Source organism: Periplaneta americana, chromosome 9 (genome assembly GCF_040183065.1).
Source record: "Periplaneta americana isolate PAMFEO1 chromosome 9, P.americana_PAMFEO1_priV1, whole genome shotgun sequence".
Taxonomy (NCBI): domain Eukaryota; kingdom Metazoa; phylum Arthropoda; class Insecta; order Blattodea; family Blattidae; genus Periplaneta; species Periplaneta americana.
Window position 1 is genome coordinate 10,736,155 of NC_091125.1, and position 26,675 is coordinate 10,762,829.

General features: G+C 36.6%; 1 protein-coding gene across 26 annotated transcripts in view; it reads left to right on the top strand.

The window, feature by feature from the left end:
• LOC138705774 (uncharacterized) overlaps window positions 1–26,675 on the top strand; it is a 307,903-nt gene that overhangs the window by 89,332 nt on the left and 191,896 nt on the right. For 17 of the 26 annotated variants that reach the window (XR_011333771.1, XR_011333770.1, XR_011333777.1 and 14 more), the window contains 2 exons: window positions 551–689; window positions 6,018–6,164. The gene's annotated coding sequence lies outside the window, so the exon portion shown is untranslated. Of the gene's footprint in view, window positions 1–550; window positions 690–1,367; window positions 1,554–6,017; window positions 6,165–26,675 lie in introns of all 26 variants that reach the window. The other 9 variants (XR_011333765.1, XR_011333767.1, XR_011333756.1 and 6 more) reach the window with 3 other exon arrangements.

The window sequence follows — 26,675 nt, forward strand, 5'->3', positions numbered from 1 at the left end:
CTGTGATAATCAACACATTGATAGCCACGCTGGTTCTGGACGACAACCCAAGCATCCCCAAGTAACTTCACTGTATTAGAACAATATATAACTTATACAACCATGAGCATCTCAAAAACATTTGTTTATAATAAAATAAAATCCCCCAAAAAAAGTTTTGAAGTTATAAAAATAAATAATTAAAAATATAAAACTAATCAAATTTTAGTTCTTTGTTGAAATTCAAATATTCGAATACCACCTATAGTACAGTGAGCATATAATGATAATATAAATAACAATATAAAAATTAGTATAAATAACACAAAATAAAATAATTTGGAAGCAGACTAACTTAGAAATGAAGAAAATTAAGCTCTAGATCGAATTTTATACCCTGGAATTTTCATGACACAGACTATCAAGATGGGTAACAAGATCACCCCACATGAATAATGTGAATTATATCTTAAAGTAGATTAGCACTTTCAGTCACGAATTATGATTTTTGTTTATGAAAGTCTAATTGTTTATTCATGACTCCTTTTAAGATTTTGTCTCATTTTTACAGCATGATACCTAAATTTCCAGATATGAACTGTCCACTTGAGAGGACAAGGTGGCTAAAAGGACCTGTCAACAGCTGTCCATGAAGCGGTATTGAAGTTGCTGTCCTCTTAGACCTATAGGCCTACCAGTATTTAGATATGGTATGTAGTAGGCTATATAGCAATGAAATGATTCAGTATAAATTAATATAATGCAATTGAAAGCTATCACATTTTTACATGTCGTGTCATTCAGTCAGATCACTGCTTGTTTAATTTGTCCACAATGTAGAACTGGTTGTTAAATGTTTTAGATTAAAAAAAAATAGCATTTACAGGATGGAAGAACACTGACAATACGATATTATCAAGCATTTTAATATTGCACAAAACATAATGTAATAGTTATTTAGATACTAATGTCATAACATTTCATTTTACAATACGAGATTTTGTCAAACAAGGCTGCAGGCCGAGTTTCATAACCAGTCTACTATTGTAATATGAAGTTACGACATGTGTATCGTACAAAGTTTTATCCGCTTTGATAAAAAAATAATGTAAAATTGAATATTGTCTAAATGTAAAATTCTTATTGCCAGCTATATACATTTGCTTTGTAGGTGATCGATTTATATAGAGGGCCTTGTACGGGAAACATTTGAAGCTATATACATTTTCTTTGTAAGTGATTGATTCATATAGAGGGCCATGTACAAGAAACATTTGAAGAATGTTATTATTGTCGGTATTGTCACCATGACTATTTATAAATATAAGTGTCAATGGTATTGCATTAACAGCTGTACTGATTTATTAATTCCAACAAAATCGCGACAGAGGTATGAAGAAGAATATAAGAAGTTTGAAGAGTGGTGTAAAAAAAAAAGTAGAGAATATTTCTGAAAAGTTTATGCTGGAATATTTTTCAATGAAAAGTGAAAAGAAGAAATCAAGTTCTCTGTGGATTCATTATTCTATGCTGCGGTGTATGGTATCACTGAAGAAAAACGTGGACATCAATCAGTAAGTAGACACAATAATTGTTAGCTTTTTAAAGCAAAAAAGTGAATTGTGAAAATGTTACCATTAATGTGTATAACAAATAAAAAGCTTACAAGGACAAGGATCCCGCTGATCCAAAGTTGCACTCGGGCATAGGTTCGATTCCAGCTTGTGCTCATTAATGGTAGTTTTTCCGAGGTTTTCTCCAACCATAAGGCGAATGCGAATGTCAGGTAATCTATGGCGAACCCTCGGCCTCATCTTGCCAAATACCATCACGCTATTACCAATACAATCAATGCCAAATATCCTAGTAGTTAATACAGGGTCGTTAAATAACCAACTAAAAAAATTGCAGAGAGCAATCAGAGTAGTATAATGAAGCATTAATGGCTGAAGTGTTAATAAAATTTTTTAGTGGTGGTGGTAGCAGTATGTGTAAGAAAAGTAAATAGTTGGTGTACTATGGTTGATGTTTAAGAAAGTGCGAAGTTAATATAGTGCTAATAGTACCTCCCTCATGCCAATAACTGCTACAGAAAAGAATAATAAAATTATGCCTTAATAAATTCTTGATTACCCTTCAGAACTGTTGTATTCAGGATTTAAAGTATTTGACTTCCATCAAATTCATAACAATGTATTATTGAATTTCCTACATAAAAACCGAAATATATTTAATTTATATTCACATAAATCAGTGATGTCAATTGATGCCCACAGGAGCAAGCGCGCGCTTTAGAGCTGAGGAGAGCCTGAGCGCTTTACAATGGAAAGGAAAGAGACAGACGAAAGAAGTAGTCGAGCTATGTTCAGGGATGGCCAGCACTGATTCAATATATAAAGGGAAGAGAACTTATTAAAACTGTATCCATGTTAATTTTTAGATTTGTCTGGAAGTATAAGTGCATTATAAAAATGTAAGTTTTAATTTTAATGTTCATTTTTCACAAGTTTGATTTTTTTTGTTCATAAGAAATACCGTATTTTCTCAACTTTCTTTATAGAAAAGTGAAATTTTCAGATATAGACCTATTTATTTAGTAGCCTTACAGAATGTTTTCGTTAATTTAATATACCATAAATGCGTATTACTGAAGATCGTGTATTGAAAGTTTTGAAAATATTTGCATGGAAAGGAATTAACAAAGCAACTACTGTTACATCATAAGCAAAAGATACGTCCCCATGTGTTGTAAAAATGTCAGCTCTATAGCTTCAGCACATTTCGAGAAAATAATTTAATATTCTGATGATAGGAAGTTGTTCACCAACATCACCTTAAAAGCATAATGCGATAAGAGTTTTGTTATGGAATATTAGTTACACTTAAAACAGATACAGTACCTAGGTAACTTTGCTTTGTACTGTAATATTTTTTTGATTAGTTGATTGATTGTTTTTATAGGGCTAAAGGTATCATCAATATCAATTACAACTTATCATGTCATACTCAATCTCTTTTTTTGGGATATCACTTTCTTTATGAATGACGTGTTTCATCCATTTAGTACACTAAGTATAGTTGTACTACTATGGAATTTATGTGAATATTCCTTCTTATCTCTTTATTATGTTATTAACATTTAAAACACAACTGCAATATTAAGAAATTGGTATTAGTACTTTTGTTTTACAGACAATATAGATAATATATCAAACAGAAAGAAGCCATATAAAAATAACGACATAAAATGCCACGTTCTGTTTGAAGTTTGTACACCACTGTTTTCTTAATCCTACAGGCTGCTTATTCATATACACAACCCTTCCTCTTTCCAACTTAGCGCTTGATGCCCGTCCACGACGTCAAGGTCAGAAAAATGCGCTTGCTTTGACATCAATGACATAAATATAAAACCAAAAGATCAGAAAACATATATTATGCTTAACAGAACCTAAATGTATCACAGCTGTAGCATATAATCACAGTAGCAACTTCGGTCTAAGGCTTTATAACATGATAACTTAATAGCTAAATTCCTAAGTATACAATTTACTAATGCTCCTTATTGAAAAAAAAAATCAATTAAAAATTGCTGTTTAGAGAGAAAATTTAAAGTTCAATTATTGTGATATGTATCTTTTCTTCTTTTTTCTTTTTCTTTTTTTACTTTTTACTCTGTTACCTATTTAATAAAATGTCTTAACATTATGTGGAATGTGCTCTGAGCACGAGTGTGTAACTTACTCTACTGGGGATGCTAGAATGTTTTTATATAAAAAAGCAGTATGTATCTTTGTTTTACGAGGGCTATTCATAAAGTAACTTCCGTTTATTTTTTACAAACCTGTGAATGACGTTACAGAATTCGGTTACAATACATTTGAAAGTATACACTCTAGTTTATTTTTCCACATAGTTTCCAGTCACATTGAAACACATGTAGCATTTGACAAGCTTTGAAATTCCGCAGTCGTAGAATTCGGCCACCTGCGACTGAAGCCAACCTACGATGCTGGTTTTCAACTCTTCGTCATCGTCAAAGCACTTCGAGCCAAGCTACGTCTTCATGTGCATGAAGAGATGGTAATCGCTAAGTGCCAAATCTGGGCTATAGGGAGGGTGATCCAATACTTCCCAGTTGAACTCTTGCAGTTTGGTTGCAGTACGACGCGCTATATGCGGCTGGGCGTTGTGATGCAGGAAAATCACCCCAGAGCTCAACATGTCACGTTTGTTTTGAATGGCCCTTTTCAAGTTTGTTAGTGTGTTACAGTAATGCTCAGCGTTAATTGTGGCATTCCTCTCCAAGAACTCCACTAGCAAAATTTATTTTCTGTCCCAGACGACAGTTGCCATAAGTTTCCTCGTGGAAAGTGTTTGACGACACTTTGTGAATTTTTTCGGGGAGTGAGTATGGTCCCACTGTATTGATTGAAGCTTTGTTTCTGCATTCACATATCGCACCCAAGTCTCATCTCCTGTCACAATCTGATCGAGAAAAGCATCACCTTCTCTTTCGTAACGCTCAAGAAAGAACAGTGCTGCCGTCATCTGCTGAGCCTTTTGTTACTCAGAAAGGAGTTTAGGCACCCATCTGGCAGAAAGTGTCAAGTAGCCCAAATCTTCGGTAATCACTTTGTACACAAGAGTACGACTAATCTCTGGAAAATCCTCACTAAGCTCTGACATGGTAAACCTGCTGTTAGCTCTAACCTTTTCGTCAAACAAACAAATCAGATCTGCATTCACGATACACGGTCGAGGTTCTCTCTTCATCATGGACATTGGTTCGCCAATTTTTGAACATACGGCATCATCCAATTTTCAAGTCTCCCGACTTCCACATTTCTCTTCTCTTCGAGCCTTTTTCTACTTTATTTTTGCATAATGTGAAAATTTATTTGAAACATTTAATTTGTACATGGTTGAAGGTGATTTATATGATGGATTCTATTGTTCCAGAGATGCACTGAAATGTGCAGCTAAGCTCATACATAGAGTATTTTCTGTTATGAACAGTAAGTGAACAGATATATACATACATTCGTATATAAGGTCTCGCATCCTCATTGAATAATCAAGACTACTATTTTTTGTTAGTAGTCAACATGTAGGATAACAGGCAGGGTTTGGAATTGAATGGGTTACACCAGCTTCTTGTCTATGCAGATGACGTGAATATGTTAGGAGAAAATCCACAAACGATTAGGGAAAACACGGAAATTTTACTGGAAGCAAGTAAAGCGATCAGTTTGGAAGTAAATCCCGAAAAGACAAAGTATATGATTATGTTTCGTGACCAGAATATTGTACGAAATGGAAATATAAAAATTGGAGATTTCTCCTTTGAAGGGGTGGAAAAATTAAAATATCTTGGAGCAACAGTAACAAATATAAATGACACTCGGGAGGAAATTAAACGCAGAATAAATATGGGAAATGCGTGTTATTATTCGGTTGAGAAGCTTTCATCATCTAGTCTGCTGTCAAAAAATCTGAAAGTTAGAATTTATAAAACAGTTATATTACCGGTTGTTCAGTATGGTTGTGAAACTTGGACTCGCACTCTGAGAGAGGAACATAGGTTAAGGGTGTTTGAGAATAAGGTGCTTAGGAAAATATTTGGGGCTAAGTGGGATGAAGTTACAGGAGAATGGAGAAAGTTACACAACGCAGAACTGCACGCATTGTATTCTTCACCTAACATAATTAGGAACATTAAATCCAGACGTTTGAGATGGGCAGGGCATGTAGCATGTACGGGCAAATCCAGAAATGCATACAGAGTATTAGTTGGGAGACCGGAGGGAAAAAGACCTTTAGGGAGGCCGAGACGTAGATGGGAGGATAATATTAAAATGGATTTGAGGGAGGTGGGATATGATGATAGAGACTGGATTAATCTTGCACAGGATAGGGACCGATGGCGGGCTTATGTGAGGGCGGCTCTGAACCTTTGGGTTCCTTAAAAGCCATTTGTAAGTAAGTAAGTAAGTCAACATGTAGATACCTATTAATTTGAGAAAATTTCGTTCCAGCACCGGAAATTGAACCCAGAACTTCTCTGGTCTGTGTGCTGAGCGCTCTTTCGAGCTGAACTATGCCAGGACACAATCCACGGTGCCAGCCGAACTCTCCTCATTATAGCATCAATGGCCTTCTACCTGCATTTTAGACATATACCGGTAAGTCATATAAGCAGGAGCACATATTTAAATGACTTTATGGTTAATTTTAACAAGCTTTTTTTTAATACTGTTAACATTGATATATACCTATATTCACATATGAGGTCTCGCCATCCTCAGATGTTCGAAACAGGAGTGCGACACATCTAATCAAATCAGAACTGCAAATCACAGTCAACTTCAACTACTCATGTAGGAAATTTTTACAATTTGTTTGAAACTACAGTATTACACTAGGTAAAATATCTCAAAATACTTTAATTTAAGCCTAACTGCCAAAATGTAGAATAAAATTGTTTTTAGTACCGCTAACTGAATTCAATATTTTTTCAATTCTTTATGTGAAATATTGTAGACCACTTAGTCTCCCGTATTTTCTTCAAAAATAGTTGGCAACCCTAGCACCAACAGTATTTCTACCCAAGTCTTCAACAGAAATCAGAGTGAAAAGTAGTCCATGTGCTTGTGTAATACTCATACATGTTTTCCATCTGTTAGGAATATTCACAATTTGTCATATCTTCAAATGATTCTTCGAACATTCTATAATATTCTGCGAATTTGTCTGGATGCTGTGCTAACTCTACCAATAAAACACTACAAGAACCATGATTTTCAACGTTTTGAATAAATGAATAAAAAACCTATGCTTTCATCTTCGCATTCTTATTATTGAAAATAGGAGAAGATCTCCATCTGATGACTCCGTACTGAATGACTCATTACATCAAATAACATGGCGTTATGTGTCATGCTCCATGTGCCATGCATCATGTTTCTTGCATCATCCGGTGTGTAACATGCAGGGGCGAATCTAGCTACTTGGCGCCTCTAGGCAGAGAAAAATATTTCTGCCCCTTATTTCGCCCTATATGCGTAATTTGGATCAATAATTGATTCCGCATTATTATTACTGTTTCCAATATCAGAAACGCCTGACTCAGATAAACCACACACTGCACTATTTTCGATAACTACTGTTCATCACATTATTACACTCTGATGTATCTGGACTCGAACTGGAACAAGCTGGCTATGTTTGTTTTTTAAATAACACATTTTTGCACTTTTTCCCACAATTTCCTCTCTTTTTATTGCCTTGTATTTTGCGAGTTTCCGGTATTGTTGTTTAGTCAACTGTCCAAAGACAGGTCTGGACCCCACAAGTGACATCATCAAGGCATCACTCATAAGGCAACTAGGCCAGGAGATAATGGGGTAGGGTGACCAGTTCCTTTCCACCTCCATTGCATACAACGCTAACTAGCTACATATTACTTACTTACTTACAAATGGCTTTTAAGGAACCTGAAGGTTCATTGCCGCCCTCACATAAGCCCGCCATCGGTCCCTATCCTGTGCAAGATTAATCCAGTCTCTATCATCATACCCCACCTCCCTCAAATCCATTTTAATATTATCCTCCCATCTATGTCTCGGCCTCCCTAAAGATCTTTTTCCCTCCGGCCTTCCAACTAACACTCTATAATAGGGATTCGTAACAAGCTGTTTTTTACGGTGATGGGTTGTTAGCCCTTCGCTACATATTACACTAAAGAGATTTTAGATGCAGTTCTTCCTCTGACACATATCGTCAAATGAGATGTACTGTCTGGTAATAGATTTACATATCAGCCATAACCTCAATCAGAGGTGTTTCCGGTATTGAGAACCACTGAGATTTTTCCGACTGTCACTCATTATAATGAATATTAAAATATAAATCTCCTAGGTACAAAACAACTGCACTCTTTACCGTTTCAAATTAAACTGAACTCCCAAGCGTCCGGCTGATACAATGACTGGTGGTATTTTCTTTGAATTTAAGTCTGAATGAGGATTGCTGAGTGTTGATACTGGCTACTCTTATGACATAGCGGCGGCTCTCATCATTTCATTACAAAGCTTATGATTGCGAGCAACGAGATTTGCCTTCCTAACATATCATAATATAATACCATAAGTTCTTTAATGTTATTATGTGACACTCTCACAGTGAGAGGGCATAACACTTTTTCTGTGCGTTTTCTGACCATTAGTTAATGGAGAAAATGGTGTTAAAAGATAGAGAGAAAGACTCTGCGCTACACTACTACATTTCCAGAAAACTTTAATTTTTCTCTCTGAGTTAAGAACACGTCTGCTTGTCATGTGGTTCTAAAAATGGGTATATTTCCTGCTTTTGTTGTGTTTATTTAATTTATGGGATAACGCAATAGTGTATTTGTGTATTACGCTGTGCTAAGTAGGCCTCCTTGAACTTATATTTTTGTAGTGAGTTATAGCGAGGCAATTCCACACCACTCTGGCATCTGCCGAGTGCACAGGTAATGTGTCAGAAGTCTACAGATAGGTGTTCTAATTTTCTACCAATATATAAAAGGTTAAGTAACACCATAAAACACTATTTTTAAAAATGAAGAAAGCCTGAAAATTCATATCCACATCTTGCCAATTGGACGTATTTGATGCTAGAAAAATTTGAGTTTTAATTGAGTGTAATCAGTGCAGTGCTTGACAAGGTCAGGAGAATTGAAGGAACTCTCTTAATATGGTAACAGGCATTGTGATGGATGAACATTACAGTACGATGTTCAGAACGATGTATACGGTAAACTGTAGAAAGAACTGTTTATAATAGCATGTTGGACTTTGCTCTGTGTTATGGATGAACATTGCTACATCTTTTAGCTATAAATTTCCCGAAGATCGGCATTCATTCTCTTCATGTTGCCTTGCTGCAGATGCCATCAAACTTTCAAATATGCCATATTGAGTCTCTATTCCTTGATTCTTCGCTTTTTAGAAATGTAGGGTGGATATAAGGCGTATTGTGTTTATTATTGTTGTTCTTTCTGTTTCTTTTTTAGAAGCAATGGAAACCAGGAAAGTTCGATGGGTCCACTCTGTATTATTCTATCTGTGGCATTTGAAGAGTCAACTTAAAAAAAAAAAACTTTTATTCATTTGGAACAACTGGATAATGCATACCATACAGTAGTGCCAAATATGCTCGCCATTGGGGCTCATGACAGGAAGAACTTGACTCTGAGATCAAACTGCGCATGCACAGACTTCTCTTGTAGTGTCAGCGTGATCCTTATCTGGATTTATTTTCGCGTGTACATTCCTAATCAAATGAAGTTCCCTTTGTACTCCAGTTACACATCTTGTATATACGAAGGTTAGGTTTGGTTAGTTTAGGTTTTTATTAACCAAGTCCGCGCATGCGTAGTTTGATCTCACAGTCAAGTTCTTTCTGTCGTGAGCTGCATGTGTCATTAGTGACCAGGCCATACTAAGCCATGTGAAACAAAAGAGAATCGAAATGTTGCTAGTAAAATTGGTGATGATATTCTTTAATACTAGGTCCCTGCACTTTTAAATGCGAGATCTATGGAGTATAATGACGCCTTTTTTAATACACTAAAAGAAGATATCATAACACTTTAACACGGCGAAATTAATGAGAAATATGATGTGGTCCAGGGAATAGCGTTGAAATCAACAGTGTGTGTAATTGACATTCATACATTATCTCCTCGTCAAACCCCAGCCAACCTTATTACTGGCAAAGTGTGCAATTAACACTATTGTACTTATCTCCTTATCTAACCTTGTTGCTAAAGTCTATTTTATATCATGGAGTGCAGTTTGGTGGCTCCTTTGAACACCCACTTACAGATTTATGACTTTCTACACAAACACCTCTGACCAGTCCATCGTCCCAACATTGTACAGTTGCCACAATCTTGGCGACCTTCGAAATGAGAGGATTAGTGGCCGTCATCCTCATCTGGACACCACGTATTTGAAAAAAAAACAACGTAATATCACGAGCTGATCGCTCAATGAATACTACAGAATACACTCTCAATTATACTTTCATGCTAACTGACGGGATTCTTGGAATTCAGAAAATCTTTGGCAACTCTGCCTCCACGTGGATTTGTCAGGATCCTGTCAATTCTTCTGAACGAGGGTTGTGATTGGTTACTAACAGGCAAAGACAAAATTTTCGTCACAGTAAGAACACATTTATGACAGCCAACTAGTAGGGGGCAGAAGAAGGTCTGTCGGCAAAGTCCTTTCTATGACACTGCACTCCATGGACTATAATAGTAAAGCTATCTCTCAGTAATGTTGAGAATGAGGGAGCGAACAAGAAAAAAATAAATTTCTCCTGGTAATGACGTCATGCCCTTATGTTGGCAAGCTGCGGTACCTAATTCTCCAGTTTAGTGATTTATTTTTTTCTGTGGTGCTTTAAAATTATTCACTCAGTTATTTGAGAAACTACACATGTTCCTTTCTGCTAGTTTTGAGAAAAGTGTAAAAAACTGTCAGCTATATATGATTTCCAATATTCTTGACATTCTTAAGAAACTTACCTTGTAATATGAAGGCGCAATGGGGCCCAAAATGTCCAGTGCATGTCTGATTTCTCAAATAAAATATTAGTAGCAAAAATTCGGTATATTTTGCTTTAAGTACAATACAGTGTTGTTAAATTACATTTATATGTCATGATTGAATTATATATTTTAAATTTTCCTTTACAATGCAAAAATGAAAGACAAAATTCTATACTTTTTGTAGCTACAAACATTCATATATTATTAAAGGTCTTCAGATGCTGTAAAAGATTTTGATGTCATCCTCATTGGGAAAATACTTTGTAACTTTTTCACATCATCTCCAACACAACATTATATTTTACATTAGGATATGAATAATTTTGCAACCAGCATACAGTACATGTGCTTACTTTTGTCATTATCCCAGTGAATGTACGCATGTTACTTTAATTTACATTATGTTATCTCAAAACCCGAAATCCATCAAAACCAGTTTCAAATAGGCCTAGTAAAGACTAGTTTAAGCAAACAAAGGCATAAACAAAAAGCGTATATGCAAAGCGAGTTTTCGTAAGGTATAGCCCAGCTCTGGGCACAACAGGGAAGTGAAACGGAACTCTGAAACCCCCACCCATGCCTTTTTCGCTTACACTGCCTTATAAACAAACACACAGTAGGTGCTATGCATCAGTGATGGATTGCAGGTAACCAGCGAGAGCTGAAAGTTTGTAAAAACTATGATGCCTGCCTTATACAATCTGTCACTGAGCAATGCTTTTCATCCTGTCTACTCGTCTCAGCTGGGGAAGGTGGAGTGGGGAGTTAAGGGGAAATCTGCAATGACTCGATTGAGTTACTAGTGCCCAGGCCTGGTCTAGCCTAAACAAACCAAACCGAACCTGTCACTGATTCTAGACCTTACGAAAACTCGCTTTATATCTATGTACATTTGTTTAAGCAGGTCTGCCAAGTTAGCTCTGTGGCAGCACGTCTGCCTCCAGACTAGCCGGTGGGTTCGATTCCCAGTGGGATCAGAGATTTTCATGTAAAATTTGTGGTGGTGCAAAACTTCTAACCACTAAATTCTGCACCAATATGCCTGGGTTAAATCCCAACTCTCTGCAGTGGATATGAAGAGAAGGCATATGTCACTGTTGATAGTGATTAGACCATTGGATGAGGACGTTAAGCCTGGTGGCCCCCTTGTTGCTATTCGACAGGAGTAGGCTATGTGCCGGCACCATATTTCCCCTTCTCCCTTCCTCTTCATTATCATCCTCACTCATTCCCTACATTACACATACACTCACCCTAGTACACGACATAACTCTTCACATGATACACATCATGTACAGCGTGGTCCGCCGAAGTGGTGTACAATTAAAAATGGATCATAGTCCTGCCATCTATCCGAAATATGCGGAATCTGAATCATGCAAGTGCACAGTGGGCCAGACTGAATAAAAAATGGGACAAAATTGAAAAAATGAACTTTTTTTTACAATACTTTTGACAGTGTATACTCATAGTAGGGATCCTGGTGAGCACTGAACTCATGATGCATCATCGATAACATGTTTTAACAGCTGTGGCTACAGCCTTGAAATAGAGCTATTGTAACCAGGCGATAGCGCACCAGTCAGTCCTAGGCCGTGCGTTTGAGACAGTGGTGTGTGTTACATGGTCATATTCGTGAATAAAGAAATAACAATGGCTGATAATGTTTGAACAAAGGGTAGGTTTTATTAGGAATACATGTAATTTTGAATTGGTTTATATAGAGTGTAAATATTTGTGATAACTCGGAGGAATGCAATTTAAGCTAATATATTTTAGTTTTCAATATTTAAAAAGGGTTATAAAGTGTGTGTCACTCGATGTTACGAAAACTTTTGTGTCTATGGTTTAAACAGATCCTATAGATTGCAGAAAAGTCGTATTCAGCTGCAGCTACTTGCACTTTTCTGATTAATGTGCGAAAATTCAGATACCTACGTACAGTATTATTCATTACTATTCCAGATGACTGCTGTTTTTTACATCGTGAAATCATGGAGGCCTTGCTACAAAATAATAATGATAAGACAGCTGTTCATGAGTTTGTTATTTCCTAATCAGGATTACGTGAAAATTGTCAACAAGATTTTTCTTCAGAACTAAAGAAAAAAAAATTCATTCTGCAGTAATTTGAATAAAAGGTAGCAGTATTGCTACAGAAAGAAAAATAAATAGGAAGAAAAATATGGCAGTTCATTGGATCAAGAATTTAACCTGCCCCATGTAATAAATTTCATGTTGAACATGTGGCTGGATGTTCATAGTTGTATAGTCATTCTCGTCATCCAAGAAAATTGTTCTCTGAATCACCTAAGACCAAGAGGAGGAAAACTGACCATCTCAGAGAAGCTGCTGATCCTGCTGCGCTTGTTCTTGCTACTCAGATAAGTATGAAGGCTTCTGGTAAAGAGAAGCAGCTAAACTAATGGAAAATGCTGTAAGTACACCAACCCATGTGCATATAACGAGCATAGTGGTTCCTGCAAAAAATGTTGCAAAATATAGTGGTGATGACGTTTTAGCCCTGATAATGGATACGAAATTATTTAAGTACCAGTACACTTTGAGACTACAAGAAAAATGTAGAAATGTAGATTTATATCCAGCGTACAATGAAGTTCGAGAAGCAAAGCTGCATTGCTATCCATGTAATATTACTCTGACAGAAATAAGTGAAGAAGTGAAGTTACAGAGTCTGTTAGATCATACAGCCAGACGAATTTATGAAAAGGAGAAAGGAAGAAATTCAGAGTCGGTTTCCAAATGAGGTGGGACTTCTTGTGGACAAACCTAAACCAGGAGGGAGTGGAACCTGAAACAACGGAATACTCCTACAAGATTCTTCTCAAATCCCGAATTAACATATTCATCACTGGGATAGACAAAGACTTAATTATACGTTTTGCAGTTGTTCTTCGAGTAATTTCTAACGGAAGATATATTAAAATTGATTCTTTGGATCAATATACGCTAGAAAATGCAAAATTGTTCATTCAGAAGTATCCCTAGTTTAACCTCCCAGCTAGCATACACAAAATTCTCATCCATGAGTCTCAGATTATTAACTCAGCTCTGCTTCCAATTTCACAGTTATCTGAGGAGGTTCAGGAGGCTCACAATAAAGATATTAAAATATATCGAGAGCCCCACACAAGGAAAAGTTCTCGTAAAAATACAATGACAGATTTAGTCAACAACCTTCTCATATCTTCTGATCCTCTCATTTCAAATATCAAGAAAGTCACATAAAAATACAAAACTTCCTTGTGGAAGGAAGGATTACAGCTATTGAAAGACTCTAGTGAGGAAGAAGAAGAAAGTGCCATTCATGAAGAAAATGTCAGTAATGAAAATGTAATGATGAGGAATCAGATATTGAATAAAAAACTATTATGTTGCGAAAGTGCTTTTAACTAAAAGAAAAAGCGAAAACTATTGAATAACTATTGATTTTATGCATCCAAGAAAACAATAGAGACATAAAATAATTTTGTCCCATTTTGAGTCGATTCTGGCCCACTGTGAAGTGAAGTGAGTAGGCATTAGATACACGCACACATTTAAGCTAGTTTTTACTAGATGAAACTGGTTTTGACGGATTTCGGGTTTTAACAGTATTACCGGTAACATATACCGGTACATTTTCAAATTAACATACACATACAGCCTACACAGCATAGATTTACCTCTAATAAATAAGGTTTCTTTGCAGGTAGATGAATGAAAGTTATTTAGAATCATATATTCATTTCCTGCTGCCTCTAACTTTTTGCTTTCATTGCCAGACTCTTTCAACCTTCCCTTCTTAATGACTGGTTCAGGAATTTGAAACAATGTATTATACGCAAGTACCTAGTTATACTCGCTAAGCTATAACACCAAATACAGCAGACCAGCTGTTACAATATGTTGAAGGAGGGCAATGCACATGAAAATCATTGCTACTTGACACATTTGTAAGGAAACTGGCGTGGTTAACTGGGTTGTGACGTCATTGAAGCCATTTGATGCTCATACATCACTTCTACTTGAGATATGCTACTAGTTAGACGTGTGCAAGTGGTTCTATATTTTTATGTAATAGTTTGTAGTAGAGAAATGTCTAGATTCAGTGACAGTGTTTCAGTGTCTTTATTAAGCCTTTTTTTTTCACGCTTTCATATTATTTATTCTTTGTTCGATAATCTAGAGCCCTTTCGGGGGTCTCTTACTACTCATACATGGAAAACATTCCGGAAATCATGGAGGAAGCTCTGCCATTACATCATTCCGATTGAGCAACAATCACTGACCAGTACCAAGCCCCTTTCATCACTTAGATCTAACGAAAACCAGGATAGGTCTGATATAATGAAACCTCAGTTATCTTATCAATATATATTTTCAGATTCTGGACCCTTCTTTGTCACTATTAGAAGCAAGACTGCGAACATCAATACATTTATACATATTTTACTACCTGGAGGAAACAACTTTTTTATCATCTCTTCAAAAATATTTTCAACATCAATGGCAACCCGTCATATGTCCAGATGGAACAAACTTTTCCGTTCTTTGACAAAAAATACCGAGAATTCCAATTGCCAACTAAATTCATTGTCAGACTGTTTTCACACACATCTACCCCGCTCTTCCACAAACTCAAGCTTTTATCCGAAATAGCACAGGCTCAACTGGCAAACTGTTTCACTCAAAATATCCTGCTTTTAAAAATTTTTTGAGCTTACTTACTACAACCAAACATCTACAAAACCCCTATTTTTCTTCGCTACCTTATAGACCAGCAAGAAATAGACACCTCAATAGTTGACATATCTTTTACACCACAAACAACCCATTGTATCCCCCAAGAATGGGAGGAATATCTCAAAACTTTTTCTCCAGGTCCCGAAATCAAGCACATATACTTCACGGATGGATCTAAGAAACAGGAGCTTGTTGGAGCAGCCTATTACAATTCCAGTAACAATTACCTCAAGGGCATCCGACTGCACAATAACACATCACTCTTCAATGCTGAGATCCTGGCTATGTATACTGCTCTGAAGGACATTCAGAAATATAAATATTCGCAATCAATCATATGCACGGACAGTAAATGCACTTTACAAGCTTTACTTAAACCTTACTCAGATACCAAACAAAATATAAATATATATCATCTTTTTAAAATCACTTACTTACAAACAACTTAAAAATGGCTTTTAAGGAACCCGAAGGTTCATTGCCGCCCTCACATAAGCCCGCCATCGGTCCCTATCCTGTGCAAGATTAATCCAGTCTCTATCATCATACCCCACCTCCCTCAAATCCATTTTAATATTATCCTCCCATCTACGTCTCGGCCTCCCTAAAGGTCTTTTTCTCTCCAGCCTCCCAACTAACACTCTCTATGCATTTCTGGATTAGCCCATACGTGCTACATGCCCTGCCCATCTCAAACGTCTGGATTTTAAGTTCCTAATTATGTCAGGTGAAGAATACAATGCGTGCAGTTCTGTGTTGTGTAACTTTCTCCATTCTCCTGTAACTTCATCCCGCTTAGCCCCAAATATTTTCCTAAGCACCTTATTCTCAAACACCCTTAACCTATGTTCCTCTCTCAGAGTGAGAGTCCAAGTTTCACAATCATACAGAACAACTGGTAATATAACTGTTTTATAAATTCTAACTTTCAGATTTTTGGACAGCAGACTGGATGATAAGAGCTTCTCAACCGAATAATAACACGCATTTCCCATATTTATTCTGCGTTTAATTTCCTCCTGAGTGTCATTTATATTTGTTACTGTTGCTCCAAGATATTTGAATTTTTCCACCTCTTCGAAGGATAAATCTCCAATTTTTATATTTCCATTTCGTACAATATTCTGGTCACGAGACATAATCATATACTTTGTCTTTTCGGGATTTACTTCCAAACCGATCGCTTTACTTGCTTCAAGTAAAATTTCCATGTTTTCCCTAACTGTTTGTGTATTTTCTCCAAACATATTCACGTCATCTGCATAGACAAGAAGCGGATGTAACCTGTTCAATTCCAAACCCTGCCTGTTATCCTGAACTTTTCTAATGGCATATTCTAGAGCGAAGTTAAAAAGTAAAAAATCACTTATTAATAAAATGAGACAATCACAAATGAGTTTGCAGTTTCTTCGTATACCCGGTCACAAAGGCATTAGAGGCAATGAGAAAGTCGACCAACTAGCACAACTAGCCACATCATTCCCAAATGCCGCAACCAATTTTCTGCTTACTCCACAAGATTTGGGACGCCATTTTTTATCTTATCCTATGGAAGGATGTCAAGAAGAGATCCATTATAAAGAGGAGGAGGATAAAATTCGAGTCATTAAAACATCACAACATCCTATTCAAAATTGCCTCGAAAAGCAATCGTCATGCACTGCCACCTGGTTATGGGAACTTTTGCAACTCCGCAATACCTTTTCAGCATTAAAAGACGTGCTAACAATTTATGTGAATGTGGTGAGATTGGGAACTTGAACCATATTTTTTTCGGATGCACGTTTTTCCAAGCCAGCTAGTCAAAAATTATTATCAGAAATACATGACATACTACCTATTGAAGGCCCTTGGAGTATACATGATCTACTTAATCAACATTCCCACTCTATAACTAAATGTTTATTTAGATTTATCACTAGAACTAGGATGAAATGGTAACCAGTCGAATTGCCATTATTGCGTATACTACGTGACTAACAGAAATTTATATTAAAGTCTTCTTGACACAGCAGCTCAACTAGGTTGGCAACAGTGTCGGTTAACCAGATGTGAAGTGAAGTGATGCTCATAGCAAATACCAGTACTTACTAAGTTACGAATTTCACTTAGCACTCTTGTAGGGAAATGCAGAATATGAAATAACTTCATTCTACAATAAAATATGAATTGTACATAAGTGTTCGCGTAGGCTTCCGCGGCTGGTGTACATGGTGTGTGGATAAGCTTCAGGGCTTCTACCGCGTTGTAAGGAGAAGGAGAACCTACGACCTATCACCGCAAGTACTCCCCCCATCGAGACTACTATATATATACGAGCTCGCAGACTATTTCCTTATCCAACAACTGCTCTGAAGATGACCACAACACAGCAGTCGAAACGTCAGCCACCAACACCAAGACAATGCAGTAGAAGCCCTGAAGCTTATCCACACACCATGAATTGTAGTTCTTTGTTTACTTGTTTCCTTGTTTGTTTGTTTGTTTATTTATTTTTAATTTTGCTCTTTAGCCCTTTTGTAAGGTTAAGTAGGTACTCAATTAAAAGTGAGTTACCACAGTTTTTTTTTCCATAATGAAGGATGGATTCCTTAGCAAAATAATTTCGCGTGAATATCTTTATGAAATTGTCATAGGAAATGGAAATTTTGTGCTCACACTAAAATATGTTTAAAATGTGACAGCATCATGAATTATACAAGTTGGTATTTAAATAAAATTGAACTATCGCTTTATGACCAAAAGATGTTAAAGCGAGTATAAATAACAGCGAGGGGGGAAAAAAAAATTGAACTTACAGTGTTTAATCCTTCTCGAGGCTTGTCCTTCCATAGAAACGGCAAAGTCTTGAATACAAATCGTGTATTCTGATATATTATATCGTCAGTTCCAATAAATGAAACTTTTGAAATAAATAATATGTAAAAACATGTATATAGGCCTACCAGTATTTAGATATGGTGATAGTTTCCTTGTACCGGGTATTCGTTACATAGGTCATTTTTATGTTAACACAGTGGCTTCTTTCTGGAAAGAATTTTAATAGTTCGTTACTAGATGTGATTCTAGTCAGTTTGTAATATATTTTTGGTCCAGGGCAAATATACATCTTTTATGATTATACAACAATGGCTGACTTAACAGCTTATGCAGCGAGTACCGGATACTAGGAAATTTCCAATAAAACGTTACAACATTACTTACTTACTCGCTTTTAATAGTTTGTTACTAGATGTGATTCTAGTCAGTTTGTAATATATGGTCCAGGGCAAATATACATCTTTTATGATTATACAACAATGGCTGACTTAACAGCTTATGCAGCGAGTACCGGGTACTAGGGAATTTCCATAAAACGTTACATTACTTACTTACTTACTCGCTTTTAAGGAACCCAGAGGTTCATTACCGCCCTCACATAAGCCCGCCATTGGTCACTATCCTGAGCAAGATTAATCCATTCTCTATCATCATATCCCACCCCCCTCAAATCCATTTTAATATTATCCTTCCATCTACGTCTCGGCCTTCCCAAAGGTCTTTTTCTCTCCAGCCTCCCAACTAACAATCTATATGCATTTCTGGATTCGCCCATACGTGCTACATGCCCTGCCCATCTCAAACGTCTGGATTTAATGTTCCTAATTATGTCACGTGAAGAATACAATGCGTGCAGTTCTGTGTTGTGTAACTTTCTCCATTCTCCTGTAACTTCATCCCTCTTAGCCCCAAATATTTTCCTAAGCACCTTATTCTCAAACACCCTTAACCTATGCTCCTCTCTCAAAGTGAGAGTCCAAGTTTCACAACCATACAGAACAACCGTAATATAACTGTTTTATAAATTCTAACTTTCAGATTTTTTGACAGCAGACTGGATGATAAAAGCTTCTCAACTGAATAATAACAGGCATTTCCCATATTTATTTTATGTTTAATTTCCTTCCGAGTATCATTTATATTTGTTACTGTTGCTCCAAGACATTTGAACTTCTCCACCTCTTCAAAAGATAAATTTCCAATTTTTATATTTCCATTCGTACAATATTCTCGTCACGAGACATAATCATATACTTTGTCTTTTCGGGATTTGCTTCCAAACCTATCCTTTACTTGCTTCCAGTAAAATTTCCGTGTTTTCCCTAATCATTTGTGGATTTTCTCCTAACATATTCACGTCATCCGCATAGACAAGCAGCTGATGTAACCCGTTCAATTGCAAACCCTCTCTGTTATCCTGGACTTTCCTAATGGCATACTCTAGAGCAGTAGTTCCCAAAGTGTGCTCCGCCGAGCCCTTGGGGCTCCGCAAGTGAGTCTCAGGGAATCCGACCGCGGCAGTTATGAAAATGACAAAAATTTCTGCTTTCATCTAGTCTCTAGTGCGAAAAACGTAAACTACTTCCATCAAGCGAAAAGTACTTTCCCAGAAAGTAGTTTGATATCTTCTTGCTAGATAGAAACAGCAATAATAGATCTACTAGAGTCATCAGCCATCAACCATTGCTCAATCAAAGGGGGATAATAACAGCCTTACTTTCGAAGAAGGTAGTCCGAATTCATTGGGATTGAGTTCAGAATATGCTGCACATGATCCTGCTTCAGAGTTTACGATGCCTAGTGTAGAGGTACCGAAAGGAAGCAAAAAACTAAAATATTGTGATTCATATTTGGATATGGGATTCACTGATGGACGTCCACAGAGTGTGAAATGTAACAAAGTTTTGCCGAATAGTTCTATGTTAGCTGCCAAGCTTAGACAGCATTTCGAAACTCATCCTGACTTCACAAATAAAACTGCAGATTGCTTCAAAAGAAAATGGGACGAACTCCATGCAGTTCAGACAAAAATTTTATCTCATGTAAAGACAAATAACTATAAAGCACTGGAAGCGTCGTACTTGGTTAGTCATGACCAGGGTCTTACTGGTAAACCTTGTACCCTTGCCGAAATTCTTATAAAACCACTCTTAGTGAAGGTAGTGGAGTGCATGGTGGACGAAAAACTACAAACTTGATCTCCAGCGTACCCTTATCAAATAACACTGTGCCTACTTGGATCCAGGATCTATCAAATGATGTTAAAAATACCATAATTTCCAGTGTCAGTCAAACGAAATTTTTGCTACAACTTGGTGACACCACGGACGTTGCCGGATTAGCTGTGCTAATGACATTAGGCGGTACAAATTTTCAGGTTCTTTTCATGAAGATATTTTGTTTTGCAAGCCATTGCCATCCTCTACAAGCGGTACTGAATTTTTTTCCCTGATAGATGTCTTCATTGAAAACTCGACACCATGGTATTATTATGATGTACCGAAGTAGTACATCATAATAATATGATATGCGTAAGTAACCACTTATTGATTCAAGACGGCGCTGATCATGTCGGATCCCGGTCAATTAGTCACTCGTAATGAGTGCACCTCTGTACATAGTGCATTGGATATTATGCCACTGTCACATATTCTGTGACACAGTACATGGGGGTAGGCACCAAAGGTAAAACTGAGAGACAGAACTTAAACTGAGGGGATTCGATCTAGTATCGGAACTGGAATCCAGTGTGGCTTAGTGGATAAAGTGTCAGCACTTAGAGCTGAAAACCCGGGTTCGAGTCCTTGTGCTGAAGAGAATTTTCTTCTGTTCTATCCTCCTTCATCAATACCATGAGACAATTGCACAGATGAAGCAAAGACCATAGTAGGTCCTGTTGCTGGCACTGTTACAAGGATCAAGAAAGTTTTAAAAAACTGTACAAGTAGTCATTGTGTACTACACCGACACGCCCTCGCAACAAAAAAAAAAACAACATTATTAAAGCAAGTACTAGACAACGTCGCCTAAATGATCAACTTTGTTAAGGCACGACCTTTGCAGTGTAGGCTACTCAAAATTATGTATGAAGATATGGGAAGTACACACAAGTCATTGTTATTAGTTATTTATTACACACAGAGGTGTGGTGGTTGTTGCTTGATAAGCGTTATCTTCACTTTTGAATGATCAAAAGAGTTTGCTAGCAGATTATTTTAATGATTAGGAATGGTTGTGCAAATTATGTTACTTGGCACACATTTTTTAAAAAATTAACGAATTCAGCAATCCATACAAGGGGAACAGAAGACTATATTCAATGCTAATGACAAAATTGCCGCACTGAAGAAAAAAATAACGTTCTACATGGAAAGAGTCTAGAATAGGATGACATGTTTCTCATTGACTTCAAACTTTATGGAATAAAATAACATAAAATGAATAACTCATTCATAGCAATAATAAAGAACACCATGATAATTTGCTTCAAAATATGAATTCATACTTTCCAAGGGACACTCAGGAAACGATTCGAAACAAATATGAGTGGATTGTAGATCCATTTTCAGTGAAATCAAAACCAGCAGCCCTCACTGCAGCAAGAATATGAGGTCCTTATAGACATGGTTTCGGACGGCCACTGTCAGGCATCATTTAAAAGCAAACCACTTCCCGAATTTTGGGCTGTTAGGGGAAGATCATTCCATATTAAGTTCAAAAGCTAAATTATTTGGATGCATACGACGATATGCGTTTTCAACTGACTTCTGTGACACCAGACATTGACAAACTCTGTCGTAAGAAACAGGCACATTCTTCAGATTAATTCAGGTATAAATGTAACATTTTCTAAATATCTTAACTACCGGTACTACTTATAATTATCATTTTATAGATTTAAATAATATTGTCTCCAGTTCGTTTTTACTATTGTTTCCTTTATATATATATATATATATATATATATACCTTATTATTCATACTTCCGTATATATATATATATATATATATATATATATCATGTGTATTATGCTTCATAGAACATATACAGACAGAACTAAACACCAAACATTTATTGGTGCTCCACGAGAAAATTTTGCTTCAAAAAGCGCTCTGTGGCTCAAAAAGTTTGGGAACCGCTGCTCTAGAGCAAAGTTAAAAAGTAAAGGTGATAGTGCATCTCCTTGCTTTAGCCCACAGTGAATTACGACATTAGTATCTAAATAAAACTATTACATTATGTTTTGTGCAATATTAAGATGCTTGATAATATCGTATTGTCAGTGTTCTTCCATCCTGTGTAATATGAAGTTACGACGTGTATCGTACAAAGTTTTATCCGCTTTGATAAAAAAAAATTTAATGTAAAGTTGAATATTGTCTAAATGTAAAATTTTTATGGCCAGCTATATACATTTGCTTTGTAGGTGATCGATTCATATAGAGGGCCATGTACAAGAAACATTTGAAGAATGTTATTATTGTCGGTATTGTCACCATGACTATTTATAAATATAAGTGTCAATGGTATTGCATTAACAGCTGTACTGATTTATTAATTCCAACAAAATCGCGACAGAGGTATGAAGAGGGATATAAGAAGTTTGAAGAGTGGTGTAAAAAAAAAAGTAGAGAATATTTCTGAAAAGTTTATGCTGGAATATTTTTCAATGAAAAGTGAAAAGAAGAAATCAAGTTTTCTGTGGATTCATTATTCTATGCTGCGGTGTACGATATCACTGAAGAAAAACGTGGAAATTAGTAAGTAGACACAATAATTGTTAGCTTTTTAAAGGAAAAAAGTGAATTGTGCAAATGTTACCATTAATGTGTATAACAAATAAAAAGCTTACAAGGACAAGGATCCCGCTGATCCAAAGTTGCACTCGGGCATGGGTTCGATTCCAGCTTGTACTCATTACTGGTGGTTTTTTCCAAGGTTTTCTCCAACCATAAGGCGAATGCGAATGTCAGGTAATCTATGGCGAACCCTCGGCCTCATCTTGCCAAATACCATTATGCTATTACCAATACAATCGATGCCAAATATCCTAGTAGTTAATACAGGGTCCTTAAATAACTAACTAAAAAAATTGCAGAGAGCAATCAGAGTAGTCTAATAAAGCATTAATGGTTGAAGTGTTGATAAAAATTTTTTAGTGGTGGTGGTAGCAGTATGTGTAAGAAAAGTAAATAGTTGGTGTACTATGGTTGATGTTTAAGAAAGTGCGAAGTTAATATAGTGCTAATAGTACCTCCCTCATGCCAATAACTCTGCTACAGAAAAGAATAATACAATTATGCTTTAATAAACTCTTGATTACCCTTCAGAACTGTTGCATTTAAAGTACGTGACTTCCATCAAATTTATAACAATGTATTATTGAATTTCGTACATAAAAACCGAAATATATTTAATTTATATTCACATAAATATAAAATCAAAAGATCAGAAAACATACCGAGGGTGCCAAAAAATGTACACACTCTTCAATAGCTCATAAGTAACTCACTTTTTAATATTTTTTTAAGTGTGACCGCTTAAAATAATGGCTGAAGTCAGACTAAACTTTGAGGAAAGAAAATTCATTCTAAAGTGCTACTGAAAGACTGAGAACATAAGTGAAGTGCAAAGACGGTTTAGAATGGAGTTTCAGCAGAGTCACCAACGCGACTCACAATTGCTCATTTGCGAGATAAGTTTGAAGATGAAGAAACTGTTCACAATGTCCATAAGAACAATTCCGGAAGACCACGAACATCCACCAGCCCCACAAGAGAAAGAGAAGTCATCGAAAGGTTTCAGCAATCTCCTAGAAAATCTGTTCGGCAAGCGGCTTGTGAGACAGAACTTTCAAAATCGAGTGTCCATCGTGTTTTCAAGCGTGCTCAATGGAAAAGTTTTATTCCTAGATTAGTCCACGCTCTCTGAAGATGATCATGACCGGAGAATTGAATTTTGTGGGTGGTAACTTACCAAGCAAAATGTGCGTAGGACAATCAATTTCCATACAAGATTGTTTGGAGTGATGAGGCCACGTTTAAATTAAATGGCTCAATTAATCGTCACAATTGCACCTACTGGGTATCTAACAATTCTCATGTGACAGTGGAACACCATGTGAACTTACCACAGCGTGGTGTGGTTTGTCAGCATTTGGTTTAATTGGATCTTTCTTTTTTGGTGGTATCGTGACTGGTGCAATTTACCTCAACTTGCTAAAGGAATCCGCCATGCCATGCATCGAAGAGACGTTTAGGAATGAAGAATGGTACTTCCAGTAGGATGGAGCATTTCCTCACTACCATGCGACGTGAGGGCCTATCTTAACGGCCACCTGCAGAACAGATGGATAGGATGAAGAGGTAGTACCGAGTACTCCCCTCGCTTACCGGATTAGACTCCGATGGATTTTTTTCTGTAGGGACATGTCAAGCATAATGTTTATAGCACAAAACCAGCTACAATCGATGAGTTGAGAGCAGCCATTGAAATAGAATGTGCCCAAATACCAATCGAAATGATTAGCAATGTTTTGGATTCCATCGGTCAGCGTTATCAGCTGTGCGAGGACCATAATGACCAACAATTTGAACACTTTCAATAAATGACTGGTTTCTACATTGGTTTACATTATTTTTAACTTTGAAACTTTTCTGTATCATAATAATTCTTAACGTTTTAGTCATTGAAAGAGTGTACCGGTATACATATTTTTGGCACCCTCTGTAACTTATATTGTGCTTGACAGAACCTAAATGTATCACAGCTGCAGTATATAATCATAGTAGCAACTTCGGTCCAAGGCTTTATAACATAATAACTTAATAGCTAAATTCCCAAATATACAATTTACTAATGCTCCTTATTTAAAAAAAAAATCAATTAAAAATTCCTGTTTAGAGAGAAAATTTAAAGTTCAATTATTGTGATATGTGTTTTCTTCTTCTTTTTTCTTTTTCTTTTTTCACTTTTTACTCTGTTATTTAATAAACTATCTTAACATTATGTGGAATGCCCTCTGAGCACGAGTATGGAACTTACTCTTTCTGGGGATGTTAGAATGTTTTTATATAAAAAAAGCAATATGTATCTTATGTTTTTATATAAAAAAAGCAATATGTATCTTTGTTCTATGAGGGCTATTCATAAAGTAGCCATTTATTTCTTACAAACCTGTGAATGACGTTACAGATTTGGGTTACAATACATTTGAAATTATACACTCTAATTTATTTTTCCACACAGTTATCAGTCACATTGAGACACTTGTCGTAGCATTTGACGAGCTTTGAAATTCCGCAATTGTAGAATTCGGCCAACCTACAACACTGGTTTTCAACTCTTCGTCATTGTCAAAGCGCTTTGAGCCAAGCCAAGTTTTCATGTGCATGAAGAGATGGTAATCACTAGGCGTCAAATCTGGGCTATAGGGAGGGTGATCCAATACTTTCCAGTTGAACTCTTGCAGTTTGGTCACAGTATGACACGCTGTATGCAGCCGGGCGTTGTCATGCAGGAAAATCACCCCAGAGCTCAACATGCCACGATGTTTGTTTTGAATGGCCCTTTTCAAGTTTGTTAGTGTGTTACAGTAACACTCAGCGTTAATTGTGGCATTCCTCTCCAAGAAATCCACTAGAAAAATTCCTTTTCTGTCCCAGAAGACAGTTGCCATGAGTTGCCTCTGGAAAGTGTTTGACGACACTTTGTGAATTTTTTCGAGGAGTGAGTATGGCCCCACTGCATTCATTGAAGCTTTGTTTCTGCATTCACATACCATACCTAAGTCTCATCTCCTGTCACAATCTGATCGAGTAAAGCGTCACCTTCTCTTTCGTAACGCTCAAGAAAGAACAGTGCTGCCGTCATCTGCTGAGCCTTTTGTTACTCAGAAAGGAGTTTAGGCACCCATCTGGCAGAAAGTGTCATGTAGCCCAAATCTTCGGTAATCACCTTGTACACAAGAGTACGACTAATCTGTGGAAGATTCTCACTAAGCTCTGACATGGTAAACCTGCTGTTTGCTCTAACCTTTTCGTCAACCAAACAAATCAGATCTGCATTCACGATACTTGGTCGACCACTTCTCTCTTCATCATGGACATTGGTTCGCCCATTTTTGAACATACAGCACCATTGTCTTACACCACCTTCACTCATTACGTCTGGCCTATAAACTTCACAAAATTGGCGATGAATTTCACTGGGTTTACAGTTTTTGGCCACAAGAAATCTTATTACAGAAAGTACCTCACACCTGGCGGGACTTGCGATTGCAGCACACATTTTAACAGGAACAAAGACACGACCTTGACTCTACCACTGCTTGACGCGTACTGCTTCAAGGTACACTCCACCTCAAGAGCGGCGCCACTGTCTCTGTTGTTACGCACGCTATATGAAAACGGAAGTTACTTAATGAATAGCCCTCATAGCAGTAAAGTATTATTATTATAATATTGTTGTTTCAGTACATCTCTGCCACTTCTTATGAATGCCATAGTGTATTTTTGGTCTAGAGTA